Raw genomic sequence first — 15,691 nt, forward strand, 5'->3', positions numbered from 1 at the left:
AGCAAACTTCACTAGTTCATTAAACTTTGCAGCATATTAGTTTATAGATAAAGACCTTTGAACCAACTGATCAAATTCACCCTGCTTAGCTTCCATAGCATCCCTAGGAAATTACTCTTCATGAAACAAACTCTCAAATAATACCCAAGTAATCTCCTGCCCTTGGATAGCAAAACGCCAAGACACATTACACCACTATTCGTGGGCATCTCCTTCTAGCATATACATAAAATACCTAAACTTTTGAGGATCTTGACATCTCATCACTTGAAAGATCTTCTCCATCCCCTGCAACCAGTAATAACCATCTTCAGGTCTTTAGACCCAGAAATGATGGAGGCTTGTGCTTCCTGAAAGAGATCAGTCTTCTCTTTTCTGCATCCGCCTCGTCAAAGTGCTCAACTACCACAATATGCTAACTAGCATCACTAGTGTGATGACTAGCCTCACTCTCCCCCTGTTGAGGAGTAACAGTAGGTGTAGGCGTAGGCGTAGGAGTCACCATAGCTGTGTGGGGAGGAGAATCAGCTCTCCTATTGGCATTCATCTCTGCCCTCATCTCAGTCATGAAGATCTGAAGCAAATCTTGATTCGCTTTCATTAGGTTTTCAATCATATTTCTATTTGTAGCCGTCTCATTCTGCAGAGCAGTCAACACTACAGCTACAGGGTCAGGCTGAGGGGGATTTGCATTTGGTGCCCCACGATTGCCACGAAGCCTTCTCATGATGACTGCACCCATAACACAAAATAATTAGTTGATCAGACCCACATTAAGTGATTACATATGCAATAATCATAAAAAGTCCACAGACAACTACACAACATTAAACACAATCATACAATCACCAGAGTTCCCTAACAAACTGCTCTAATACCATAAAATGTTACACCTTGTATAAATCTGGTTATGTTATCATCAATTATGATATTAAGTACAGTTACAATAACAATAATTTATTTAAAAATGCAGGAAAACTTTTTCTTTTTAATAACGTTCGCACTTTTCAAACGTCCGTATTAAAACATTTTACAAGTATTAATATAAACCGTATTAAAACATTCTTATAGACACCTTATATAACACCTCACATTTATAAACCATGTATTAATATATTAAATGAGAATTAAAGGAATGGATTAGTGAAAATCCTGGAAATTAGGCTAAAATACAAAGAAAGGGTAAAATGGTAAATAGCCAAACACACCCTAGGAAGGTAAAATTGAGTAGAAGGTATCAGATGATAAAAATAACCCTGGAAATGGATTCAGAACGAAAAATTGAGTGGATAGGAAAGTTTCAAAAAATTCAATAAATAGTGTTTTTACCGGGTAAAAATGTCACGATACGATTGCACTGTAAAACGTACTGATTGAGTTTTGAGCTCTAAGTTTTAAATACAAGATATAAATGGTTTCTAGAACTAGGAAATATAATTTCTGATAAAATTTGACGGAAATTAGTAAGTTTGGGTAAGTGTGTCTGCGGCGCGCGCAATAGCTTAAAACAACATTTTCTCCGACCAAGGGTAATTAAAGGACAATGGTTAATGTTAAAAATTAGAGTTTCTAAATAGTTTAGGAAATTATGGACGTTAAGCGGAATAGGCGGGAGATTTAAATTCGTTTGAAATCGCGTGAGGTGGCGGTGGAGTCCACCTCACTTAAGTGGACTTAATCCACATGGCATGACACAAAATTTCAACACCTTCTCTCTCCTCCCTTGCACTCCACCCGCAGCCTTCCTCCATGGATGTGCAAGAATGAGCTTGAAACTTTAATCAACCATAATTCCACCAATACTCAACCAAATCCATCGATTCTTGTCTTGAAATTTGTTGGAAATCGCCTTCCAAACACATTGGTGGTATCCATTAGCCTTGAAGCCCTCTCATTTGTGAGAAAACTGACAAACATAGCCACGAATTTCTTGGAGTTTTTGTAATTTTGGGGTTGATTTCTTAAGCCATTGCTTGTGGGGTGCTAGGAGGAGCCTTGTGACTTAATTGTGGGTAAGTTTCGACACCTCTCATGGATTAATTTGATGATTATTTTCATGAAAACCTAGAGCTTGTTTTGTTGATTAGTGTTCTTAGAGAGCTCAAATGGAAAATGTGTATTAGATGATTATGTCTTAGAATGATGTGTTAGAGCTATAAATGCAATAAAAATTATTGGTGAAAATATGATTTTAACTTAGGAAAATTTTGATGGTGCCATGACTTTATGTTTTGGAATTGTAAGAACCTGCATCGTTAATTAAGGAAGTTAATTAATTAATTATGGAAAATTAGGAAATAATTCCATAATTGACCCTAATAATCATTATGAGGCTCAGATAATTATGGTAAGTGATTAATAATGTTGAAAGTCGCTTTTCGGACAAAAGGGCAGATATCGATTCTGTTACTCGGTATAAATGCGTATCGATGAAGTGTCCTGGAAAATTAGGAAAAGTGCGTATATGTCACTAGAATAATATATAGGACTTGTAAAATAAGTTTCAAGTTGAAATAATGAGAACTGGTGCCAGAACTGATACTGGCTATGGAAAAGCGCGTTCCGGAAAGGTGCCGCAAAAAAAAAAAAAATATAATAAATCTTAAAAAATTGAGTAGGTTCAAAATCCTAAGTTTGGGATTAAAATGCTAAGCGTAGCTATTAATGCTAATACAGTGTGATTAAGTGTAATCCGCCTATATATACTAAGTGGCACAAATTTTTAGGTCATTTGAGGCTGCCTACGTGAAGTTTTCTGAGTGCTCTTCATCAGCCACCTTGCCACCTTCTTCCTCCCCTTCTTGTGAGCCAGAGAGAGCACCTTTGGTCCTTGTTTCTTCACCAAATACCTTGTGTGTGTGAGAGCTTGCATGATGAGTGAGGAAACACTCCATTTCTGAGTTGGTGGGTCTGTGTGAGCGGGTGTTGGGGCTGACCTCTTTGGTTTTGTGGTGTGAGAGCCATTCTTTGGGTGGTTTGAGCTTCAAGAAGCCACCTTTGTGAAGAAAGAACCATTTTGGTGTGCCATTTTCGTTTTCCTTCAAAGTCAGAATCTTTGAAGTGTTTTGGTGAGCTCCAAGAGCAACCTTTTCTGAGTTGAGCTTGGGTAAGCTTCATCACCTTTGATCATGAGTTTAAGGTTTAAAAATGGAACCTTGATGCATGTAACAAGCTAAAGATCAGAACTTAAGGTTGGGTAATGTTAAACACACCTTAAATCGCATGTTTGAGCTTCTGTATGCATGAAATGAACCACCTTTGGGAAGGATATCTGGCGAAATGCAGAACTGCATTCTATCGCGAAATATCCGGATATGATATCCGGATATGGGGATCTGAATATCCGGATATTTATATCCGGATATGATATCCGGATATGGGGATCTGAATATCCGGATATTTATATCCGGATATTTATATCCGGATATTTATATCCGGATATGCCCCCGACGAATATCCGGATATTCTGGGTTTTTGTGAACAGTGAAGGTACTATTCATACAAAATGCTATTTTGGGTTTGTGGACCAATGATTGGCTATTGTGGACTTCTGTAATGATTAATGTAAGTCAGAATCTAAGTGATTAAGGGCTTGTGGCTTTGTGAGAAGTCTAAAGACGTAAAACGTAAAGGAAAGGCGTTGTCTTTCTGTATTATGCTTGTTAAGCATGATTATTAATATATTGTTGGTCCGAAACATATTGTGATTCTGCTGTGTTTGGGCTTTTAGCTAGTGTGGACTCTTGGCAGTGGATAGTTAGCTTGCAAGGTAAGCTTTCGTGTCCTCGGTTTAGACATTGTTGGTTCCACCATGTCCCATGGGGGGATGGTTTATATGCATGATGTTGTTTTCATGTATTGTTTTGATAAATGAGATTGAGCAGTTATATGCGAGTTCCTGTATGATATGCACGTGGTGTTCCACCTATACGGTAAGCATAAGTATGTGGAGACATACAAGATGGTGAGGCTATGGGTGAGGTGCAAGCAGTGTTCCTTGTACTTATTGTGGGGTTGTAGACGTACGTCCTGCATTTCTCTGGCAAGTAGAATAGTTAAAACACACATGGCATGAATATCTGTTGCACTGCATAGTTTTGGAACTTATACTGTTAAATGCTTTTGAACTTATATTGCACGTGTAAGTGAGCTTGGGGTGGAAGATCCTTGAGGACCCTTTGTCTTACTGAGATTTCTTTTTAGAGATCTCACCCCACGTTTGGGGCACATATTTCAGGTTCAGGTAATGCGGGGGTTGAGCCCTTAAGTGGCAAGAGGTCGGAGCTTAGCTGATTTTATGCTGTTATGCTACTTATGTTGGTTGCTGGATATTGACTGTTGCCTTTTATGCTTTTAGCTTCATGATGTTATTGTTGAGACTGTTGTGGGGCTTTGTTGCCTTATTTGGTGAGCATGGAGATTGTCCATGCCACTTTGACTTGACTTTATGCTTAGTTGTTTCTAGTTGTAATTAATAATGTATCAGAACATTGTCCGGACTACGTGTTGTAGATCTGTGACTTAGATACTCACATCTATGTTATGAGGTATTTCAGTTAGCTGTCTTTTGCAAATTACATACAGGCGATGTTTTATGAAATGAATTAAGTAATTCAACTTGGTTAATGATAATGACGTCATAATTGAAAAGAAAAAGATATTCCGCATTTTTAAATTATGCGTGGCTTAATACGATGATATGATAACAAACCTGATATATAAGGGGTGTTACATTTTATGGAATCAGAGCATTTTCTAGGGAAAAGCCTGTATGTATTGCAATAACCTAGGATGCTTTGTTGTGAGTCGTGTCTGTGTATTCTCTCCATTGGGTTTTGCTATGATGATGCATATGTGACCACATTGCGTGGGCCTGATCAACTCACTCTTTGTGTAACTGTGCAGAGTCATGGTACTACCTCGGAGGAACCGAGACACTAGCAGGGATCAACCTGATCCTATCCTAGCTGCATTGGCTCATATGCAGGCGGCTCGACTAGCCGACTAGGAGGCCATGAGAATGGCAAACCAGGCTAAGCTAGACGCCGTCAGAGAGACGAACATGAAAGCCACTGAGGATGTATTGGAGGCAAACCGCCTGGAGAACATGACTTTGATGAGAGTCATGTTGGAGGAGATGAGGGCTGGTCCTGCTGTTGGTCAGTTCCCTCCGCCGCCACCACCACCACCACCACAACCTTCACCTCCACCTAGCCTTCAGGACGAGAGCCTGAGTCACGTTGAGGGTGTCACTCCTCTTACTGGGGTGATGGAACCCTACTTGAAGCCTGCTAAGAACATGACGTGATTGACCGTCGGCTTAATGTTTTCCGTAAGCATAAGCCACCTACCTTTGATGGATCTTACGATCCTATTGCTGCGGCTAGATGGCTACAGGCGCTAGATAAGATCTTCCGGGTCATGCAGTGTACAGATCCGCAGAAATTGATGTTTGCTACCTATATGCTGGAGGGCGATGCCCATGAGTGGTGGATGAACACCTCGTATGCTTTTGAGATGCAGGGTCATGTTATGACATGGCCATTCTTTGAGGATTGCTTTCTGGGTCGGTACTTCCCTTATGATGCTCAGGAGAGGAAGCATGGGGAATTTGACAGGTTGGTGCAGGGCTCGTTGTCTGTTGACGAGTACCTGACCAAGTTCAATGAGCTGGTTAAGTTCGCTCTCTTTCGGATGGAGAGGCCTACTCCGATCTTCTTGGCTGCTAAGTTCAGCAGGGGACTTAATGAGGATATTGCTAGTTACCTCGCTGGTTCTGCTTCGAGAGACTTCGGGACACTGGTGCAGCAGTGTCGGGACATCGAGAACTTCTGCAACTCGAGTAAGGCCAAGATGGCCAAGATTGCTGAGACGAATGGAAATAGTAGTTCCACTTCCTGGAGGGACAGGAAGTTTGGGAGTAAAGGCAAGGGAAATCAGATGGCGGCTCGGCAAGCTCCAAATCAGTTTAAGAGGACTTCTGCTCAGGGGAGTACAGCGAGACCTCCCGCTCCTAGATGCTCGGGGGGTGGGAAAACTCATTTTGGGTCGTGTTCTTCAGGCCAGTTGATATACTTTCAGTGTGGCCAGGAGGGCCACTGCTCCAGAGATTGTCCGTCGTTGACGCGAGAGCTGCAGCAGTTCGAGTAGTTCCATTTCAGATGGTTCCCCTTCCACCTACAGTGGCACCTGTTGTGCCACCTGCCACGGAGGCGAGTTTACACTTTGGATCGGCAGCAATCGGACCGAGCTCTGAACCTTGTCAGAGGTACTGTTACCATTGGTGGATCGTTTGTTGATGTCTTGTTTGACTCTGTGGCTACGCATTCCTTTATTGCTACCTCGATTGCTGTGGGGCTTGAGTTGCCCATGTCTGTGCTTTCTCCACCGTTGCGAGTGAACACGGCCACCGGAGAAAATTGTGATACCTCCACTGTACATCGAGATGTCGTGTTTCAGTGGGATGGCTGTGATTACTCGATAGATCTTATTGGATTGCTTATGGCTAATTTGGAAATCACTCTGGGCATGGATTGGTTGTCCAGAGATTGTGTGATTGATTGACTGTTGTGTCTAGCGAGTGATGGTGTCTCCATGTGATTCCACAGCCAGTCCCTCGCCTTTTATTTCTGTGTTGCAGGCTAGAAGAGCCTTGTGAGCAGGGACATTGGTGATGTCTTGTTGGGAGGTTTGGTGAGTGGGACACAGGAGGATATTACTGGCTTTCCTGTGGTGAGAGGATTCCTCGAGGCGTTTCCTGAAGAGATTCCTGAGTTTCCGCCACAGCAGGAGATGGAGTTCTCCATAGATTTGTTACCTGGTGTGGGGTCTATTTATTAGCTCCATATGGGATGTCGCCACTTGAGTTGGCGGAGCTGAAGAAGCTCATTGAAGATCTTTCGACGAAAGACTTCTTTCGACCGAGCGTGTCTCCATGGGGTGCACCGGTCATTTTTGTTAAAGGTAAAATGCCTTACGCCATTACTTAATCGTGATGGTGCCTTGTTTGAGAATGTGAATTTCTCTTCAAGGAATTTAAGTGAGTAACACTTGAACTTTGTGGCAAGGCAACACGCGATCTTGTATATGCAATTTTTGTGCATGTACAAGTAGTTTGTGGGTTTAGTGGTCTCCATGACTCTAGGTTCTTATGTTGATTATTAATATGCTTCATAAGTAGTTGGCATGTTAACACCTGGAGTAGTGTAAATCATGAAATAAGTACGATAAATCGTGGTAATGTATCAATGTTATTTCACCTTTAATTGACTCTTGGTTTTACAGATACCATGGAGATTGAGGTATACCGTTGCATTGAGTTTTTGATTTATTATGTTATTGAAATTGAAAATTTTGCAGGTGTACGCGAACGAAGGTACGTTATTATGTGACTGGAAATATGTTAAATAACATGTATTGGTTGAAATGAACATGATTATGATTTCGTATTGTGAAATGAATATGAATTTATGTTGAGGATGTTGATTATAAATTGTAAGTCTTGTTGAGGCTAGAGTCATGGAATAGGACCAAACTCACTCAAGTTTGGTGTGGTTTTGAGTATGTGGGGTTAGGTCACCTCTATTGAGAGAGTGACTGGTGATCCTAGTGTGTTGAGCGACGATTTTGATGTCTTCGTGAAGTTTCGAGTCTTGACGGTGACTTCCTTGTTTGAGGGTGCACTTCTCGAGACGGAGACTGTGAGAGTCAAGAATAAGCTTTTGGAGAAGATCTAATAGGCGCAAGTGCAAAGAGAGTGTCTGGACTTGGTGAAGGACCAGGACAGTGTGTCTTGGTTTGTAGAGGGACAATATTATTTCGAGTCCAAATGTTCATTTGCCAGAAGGTGAAGATAGAACACCAGAAGCCGTCTGGTAAACTTCAACCTCTTGAGATTCCAGAATGGAAATGGGATAGCATTTCCATGGACTTCGTGGTGGGATTGCCGAAGACTCAGGCTGGTTACGACTCTATCTGGGTTATTGTGGTCAGATTGACCAAGTCTGCCCACTTTCTTCCTGTGAAGGTGAGCTTCACTACTGAGCAGTTGGCCAGACTATATGTTCGCGAGATTGTGAGACTTCACGGGATGCCCGAGAGTATCATCAGTGATAGGGACCCGAAGTTCACATATTGGTTCTGGGAGGCACTGCAGGAGGCTTTTGGTACGCAGTTGAGACTGAGTACAACATATCACCCTCAGACTGACGGACAGACTGAGCGGACCAGCCAGACATTGGAAGACATGTTGAGGGCTTGCTCTTTGGAGCAGGGTTCAGCATGGGATAGGTACCTGCCATTGGTTGAATTTTCGTACAACAACAGTTTCTATGCTAGCCTGGGCATGGCACCCTACGAGGCATTGTATGGTAGGAGGTGTCGGACTCCTACCTGCTGGTCTGAGGTTGGAGATAAGGAGTTGTTTGGTTTGGACTTTGTCCAAGATACCACCCTTCAAATCCAAATGATCAGGGAAAAGTTGAAGCAGACGCAGAATCGCCAGAAGAGTTACTACGATGTGAGGTGCTTGGTCGAACCGAAAGTTGCTCGGGAATATCTTTTCAGAGAGCAAGAGTGCAGAGTAATAATCAGGATTGCCAACAGGAGCAATCTACTCTGACTAAGAGCAACCCTCTTCAACTATACGCAAGCGTACGTGTCAAGCAATATAGGGTATTGTAGCCCCAGATTTATCGTCCTCAGGGAGCAGTTCTGAAGTAAGAAGCGCTAAAGGAAACTTAATTTGTAAAATGGAGCAATAAAAGAAATTACTATTCTCAGCTAAGCTTCACAAAGAGCAATCTCTGGGCAGCTAGTTAAACAATGTTAACCATTCTGAACCAGATGAGAGCAGTGAATGACTTAGCACGGTCATCGAATGAGAAGGCTTCAATTTAAGTAACTTCAAGAGCAGTCAACGAAATGAAAGTAAGAGCATCAGCTGGTAAAACACAGTTCAGTTATCGTGAGGAAAAGGGTTGTGATAGAAGTTTGAGTTAGGATTAATTTCAGAAAAAGTCAAGTAGGTGTTACGGGTTCCATGTTTTCATCCCTTTGGTTAACCCTGCTTGGTAGCATAGTTTACAAGTGGATTTTGCTTCTTCCCTTGTTTTTCTATAGGTAAGCAGAGGGTAAGGCCTTACTCTCCACGTTACTCCATAGTACTTGGAGTTATATGCAAGGAAACCATGCTGCCTTCTCAAAAGAGCATGGATTCACATGGCAGTGCTCCCCATTCCAGGTGTTTCTCCCTCCTTTCTTCAGGCTAAACTACCCCAGGATCTTGATAATGCTCCACACGCCTTTGTCAGTGTTTCATCAACCGAGTGGTCCCGGGATGAGGTTGCCAGCCCAAAGGGTTTCACAAAATCAATAAATTAAACCAAAGAGCAACTCAAAATTCATTTATAAAATATGTGTTCCTTAAAAAGTTATCCTAAGACAAAAGGGATTACTTCTATGGAACCCTCACCTACTTAGAGGAAGTTAGCTCCTAGTGAGCATTTTTACAAAAAGAAAAACAAAGAAAAATAACGAGTCCTAGGATGGGCGCTGATCCCCCTTTCATGAGGATTGCTTGTTCCTTTTATAGGGTTCTTCATTTAATCTCCATTGTTCCTTTCATCAAGGGTTGTGCTTTGTTTAAATCCTCTCCAATGGTAGCTTTGCTTTTTGCCAGCTTGGCCTTAAATGGAGATGGTCCCCCTTGCTTTTGGCTCCCTTTGTGAGTAGGAGTATAGGATTCAGGGAGGCACCTCCACTCCTTCTGCTGCAGCTGACGTGGCTGCTTTTGATTGCTCAGCTCCTTTGCTTTCGTACTGTAGCAGAGGTAGCACCTCCACCTTCTCTGTTGTGGCTGACGTGGCGGCTTCCCATTGCTTCCTTTGACTGCTGTTGTACTACAGCAGGTTTTTCTTTTCCTTTCTGCGCAACACTCCTTCTTCTCTCTTTATTTTGTGGTTCCTTCTGATGGGCCTTAGGTGTCCTGAACAAAGCAAACTAACCCAATAGTCATATGTGAAAAAGATAATGTTAAATTTGCTTCAGGTCTACCTTAATTCCCACTTTCGGTATTGCTCTGGTCCACTATTCAAAACAGTTGCTCTATATGGAAAGAAGAAGGTTGAAGGGAGTGATTTATAACCAAACATGGGTTTTGTGGAACAATTTACACTTAATGGGCCTCAACTTTTGAGGACCATCATGAGGCATCGTCCACTGGAGTTCAGTGAGGGTGAGCACGTGTTTGTGAGACTATCACCTGTCACCGGTGTTGGTCGTGCACTTGGAGTGAGGAAGCTGAGACCGCGATTCATTGGGCTATACCAGATACTTGGTAGAGTAGGACCTGTTGCCTACCGGCTTGCCTTACCTTCGAACTTGGCCAACATCCACGACGTGTTTCACGTGTCTCAGCTTCGAAAATATGTAGCGGATCCTTCGCACGTGGTGCAACCGGATGATGTGGAGGTTCAGAAGAACCTAAAGACTCCCGTCGGACTACTCAAGATTCTCGATCGAGGCGAGAAGCAGCTGAGGAGCAAGATCATTCTGATGGTCAAGGTGCAGTGGACTGGGAGAACTCCTGAGGAGTGCACTTGGGAGCGAGAGGACGAGCTCCCGACTTCCGAGACAGGTATGTTTCTGATTTTGAGGACAAAATCCTTATAAAAGTGGGGTGAATGTAAGAACCCGCACCGTTATTTAAGGAAGTTAATTAATTAATTATGGGAAATTAGGAAATAATTCCATAATTGACCCTAATATTTATTATGAGGCTTAGATAATTATGGTAAGTGATTAATAATGCTGAAAGTCGCTTTTCGGACGAAAAACGTAGATACCGGTTCTGCTACTCGGTATAAATGCGTACCGATGAAGTATCCCGAAAAATTATGAAAAGTGCGTATATGTGACTAGAATAATATATAGGACTTGTAAAACAAGTTTCAAGTTAAAATAATGAGAACTGGAGCAGAACTGATACTGGCTATGGAAAAGCGCGTATCGGAAAGGTGCTGTGAAAAATTAAATAAAAATATGATAAATCTTAGAAAATTGAGTAGGTTCAGAATCCTAAGTTTGGGATTAAAATGCTAAGCGTAAATATTAATGCTAATACAGTGTGATTAAGTGTAATCTGCTTATATATATACTAAGTGGCACAAATTTTTAGGTCATTTGAGGCTGCCTACGTGAAGTTTTCTGAGTGCTCTTCATCAGCCAGCTTGCCACCTTTTTCCTCCTCTTATTGTGAGCCAAAGAGAGCACCTTTGGTCCTTGTTTCTTCACCAAATACCTTGTGTGTGAGAGAGCTTGCATGATGAGTGAGGAAACACTCCATTTCTGAGTTGGTGGGTCTGTGTGAGCGGGTGTTGGGGCTGACCTCTTTGGTTTTGTGGTGTGAGAGCCATTCTTTGGGTGGTTTGAGCTTCAAGAAGCCACCTTTGTGAAGAAAGAACCATTTTGGTGTGCCATTTTCGTTTTCCTTTAAAGTCAGAATCTTTGAAGTGTTTTCGTGAGCTCCAAGAGCAACCTTTTCTGAGTTTTGAGCTTGGGTAAGCTTCATCACCTTTGATCATGAGTTTAAGGGTTAAAAGTGGAACCTTGATGAAGGTAACAAGCTAAAGATCATAACTTAAGGTTGGGTAATGTTAAACACACCTTAAATCGCATGTTTGAGCTTCTGTATGCATGAAATGAACCACCTTTGGGAAGGATATCTCGCGAAATGCAGAACTGCATTCTGTCGCGAAATATCTGGATATGAATATCCGGATATTGAAATCCGGATATGGGGATCTGAATATCTGAATATTGATATCCGAATATTGGCAGAGAGATATACAGATATTTATATCCGGATATGCCCCCGACGAATATCCGGATATTCTGGGTTTTCGTGAACACTGAAGGTACTATTCATACAGAATGTTATTTTAGGTTTGTGGACCCATGATTGGCTACTGTGGACTTCTGTAATGATTAATGTAAGTCAGAATCTAAGTGATTAAGGGCTTGTGGCTTTGTGAGAAGCCTAAAGACGTAAAACGTAAAGGAAAGGCGTTGTCTTTGTGTCTTATGCTTGTTAAGCATGATTATTGATATATTGTTGGTCCGAAACAGATTGTGATTCTGCTGTGTTTGGGCTTTGAGCTAGTGTGGACTCTTGGCAGTGGATAGTTAGCTTGGAAGGTAAGCTTTCGTGTCCTCGGTTTAGCCATTGTTGGTTCTACCATGTCCCATGGGGGATGGTTTATATGCATGATGTTGTTTTAATGTATTTTTTTTGATAAATGAGATTGAACGGTTATATGCGAGTGCGTGTATGATATGCATGTGGTGTTCCACCTATACGGTAAGCCTGAGTATGTGGAGACATACAAGATGGTGAGGCTGTGGGTGAGGTGCAAGTGGTGTTCCTTGTACTTATTGTGGGGTTGTAGACGTACGTCCTGCATTTCTCTAGCCAGTAGAATAGTTAAAACACACATGGCATGAATATCTGTTGCACTGCATAGTTTTGGAACTTATACTGTTAAATGCTTTTGAACTTATATTGCACGTGTAAGTGAGCTTGGGGTGGAAGATCCTTGAAGACCCCTTATCTTATTGAGATTTCTTTTTAGAGATCTCACTTCACGTTTGGGGCACATATTTCAGGTTCAGATAATGCGGGGGTTGAGCCTTCAAGCGGCAGGAGGCCAGAGCATAGCTGATTTTATGTTGTTATGCTACTTATGTTGGATGCTGGATATTAACTGTTGCTTTTTATGCTTTTAGCTTCATGATGTTATTGTTGAGACTGTTGTGGGGCTTTGTTGCCTAATTTGGTGAGCATGGGGATTGTCCATGCCACTTTGACTTGACTTTATGCTTAGTTGTTTCTAGTTATAATTAATAATGTATCAGGATATTGTCTGGACTACGTGTTGTAGATCCGTGATTTAGATACTCATATCTATGTTATGAGGTATTTCAGTTAGCCGTCTTTTGCAAATTACATACAGGCGATGTTTTATGAAATGAATTAAGTAATTCAACTTGGTTAATGATAATGAAGTCATTTTTAAATTAAGCGTGGCTTAATACGATGATATGATAACAAACCGGATATATACGGGGTGTTACAGGAATTGTGATAGGATGTATTACATTGCTCAATTGAATTGAATGGTCATTGGTGTGGGGCATTTGTTGATTTCGGCCAAGAAGGAAAAATAAGGGAAATGGTGTTGTTGAATTAATTGGATGATGTGTTGTGTATTGTATGGTAATTAGATGGGTTGTATGGTGGTTGGAAGGTTGGAAAACCAATGGAAAAATAATTCATAGTGTTGAATGGTGTAATGGAACCTAGAGCAAAATATTAGGCAAAACGATGTTGAAATGATGTAAGATGAAAAGTGGCACTTGATATGACCTTTTCGTAACCTAAGGATGCCTAAGAAAATGAGAAAGAAAATTTAGAAAAATAAATTGTAAAATAAAACTATGTAGGCCGAACCCACCTTGTGTGGGGGAGAAATTTTGACGTTTTCGTATTTTGATAGATTTGTCGTGTATTGATGATTCGTACATGGTTGTGAAAGAAAGAGCCTTGAAGGCCGTAGGCATGTGAGGATGAAAACAAAAAAATTTCAGCGCGGAAACACACATACCAATCAAGATACATACTCTAGGACAAAGAGATACCTTTTTCGTAACTCAAAACTCGAAGGTGATCAGTGTTAGGTTTGAAGGTTCAAACCCTCTAATGTTGATCCACACCACCCTTTGTCAAGACGCAAGAACTCTTATTAAAAAGCCACCAATTTGAACACCACAGCTTATCACCCTAGGCTTGTGTTCTTTCAGGACATGCCCAAAGGTATACCTATAAATCTCCATGTTTCAGGCAGACGAGGTATACAATCAAAACATGCATCTAGAACATAGTCTAGGTGAAAACTTCTTGTCTAAGAAAAGACATACCCAAATAATAAGAAGCTGCTCTAATGATACTATTTGTGAGATTTCTTTATAGAGCCTCTTTATGGGTCTGTTCAGTGCGTGCTATGCCCTTATAAGTCCACTCACGACTTTAGCTAAGACATCTCCATATCTGTAGCTCATGAGGTCTTTACCTTGTATCTGAATACAAGTAGATAAGCCGTGCTATTTTTACCCGAGATTACTGATCCCCATTCTCAGTGTCTCTAGACTAGGAACATAAAATTAGGAATAAACACCCGGTATCCTTGAATCCTCATGATCGTGATCTCATCACAGATACTCAAGAGATACCTATTCTATTCCAAGGGTTTTATCCAGTTACTCATATAATATATAAACAATGATATTGAGACAAAATATGAAATAGGATAAAGAGTGCTTATGATTTATTTACGACAATATAAAAGGTACACAAATGTCCTAATCTAATCAAAAGATTGTCTCTAGGACATCCATATACTAACAAGCTCCCACTTGGCCTAGAGCCAATCAGACCTAAGACGTATACCCAAAGCCTCATAATGACTATCATGTTTTCTCTGAGAAACAGCCTTCGTTAGAGAATCGGCCAGGTTATCATCAGTGGGAACATAATCCATCTTTACATCCATCAAATCAATGATTTCTCTAATCAGGGGATATCTGCGGAGCACGTTCTTAGATCTTTGATGAGACCTAGGTTCCTTTGACTGCCCAATGGCTCCAGTGTTGTCACAAAGCAACTGTATGGGCTCATCCACACTTGGAACCACCCTTAGTTCAAATATGAACTTCTTGATCCACACGGCCTCCTTAGCCGCTTCTGAAGCAGCTATGTATTCAGCTTCTGTCGTTGAATCTGTTGTAGTCTCCTACTTGGAACTCTTCCAAGACACTGCCCCACCATTTAAGGTGAATACGAACCCTGACTGTGACTTGCAGTCATCTTTGTCACTCTGAAAGCTGGCATCAGTGAATCCTTTCACTGAAAGCTCATCCACCCCACCATAGACCAGTAATAAATCCTTAGTTCTTCTTAAGTACTTAAGGATGGTCTTGACTGCTGTCCAGTGACCCTCACCAGGGTCAGACTGGTATCTGCTCGTAATGCTCAAAGCATATGAGACATCTGGTCTCGTACATATCAAGGCATACATGATTGATCCAATAGCCGAAGCGTATGGAATTCCACTCATGCGATCCTTCTCAGGCTGTGACTTAGGACACATAGCCTTGGAAAGATGTACCCCATTACTGACAGGAAGAAAACCCATTTTCAAACCTTCCATGCTAAACCTCTTTAGCATCTTGTCAACATACGTGGATTGAGATAAACCCAGCAGCCTGTTGGATCTATCTTTATAGATTTTTATACCAAGTATAAAGGCCGCTTCTCCCAAATCCTTCATGGTGAAGCTTTCTGAAAGCCAATCTTTTGTTGTTTGTAATATGGGGATGTCATTTCTTATTAGTAATATGTCATCTACATAAAGTACCAAGAAAACGACATTACTCCCACTAACCTTCTTGTAAACACAAGGTTCATCCTCGTTCTTGATGAAACCGTTACTTCTAACGACTTCATCAAAACGAATATTCCAACTCCGTGATGCCTGCTTTAGCCCATATATCGACCTTTGCAGTTTGCATACCATATACTGTTGGCCTTTGGCTTCAAAACCTTCAGATTGTGTCATGTACACTTCCTCCTTCAAGA

The 15,691-nt window shown here is 41.4% G+C and overlaps 1 pseudogene; it reads right to left on the minus strand.

Annotated features, from left to right (window-relative positions):
* Window positions 1-415: 415 nt before the first annotated feature.
* The window catches only part of LOC133294225 (probable RNA 3'-terminal phosphate cyclase-like protein), a 32,589-nt pseudogene continuing 17,313 nt past the window's right edge, over window positions 416-15,691 (minus strand).

Source organism: Gastrolobium bilobum, unplaced genomic scaffold (genome assembly GCF_033153095.1).
Source record: "Gastrolobium bilobum isolate Gb01-03AN ecotype WA unplaced genomic scaffold, APGP_CSIRO_Gbil_v1 utg49515, whole genome shotgun sequence".
NCBI lineage: Eukaryota > Viridiplantae > Streptophyta > Magnoliopsida > Fabales > Fabaceae > Gastrolobium > Gastrolobium bilobum.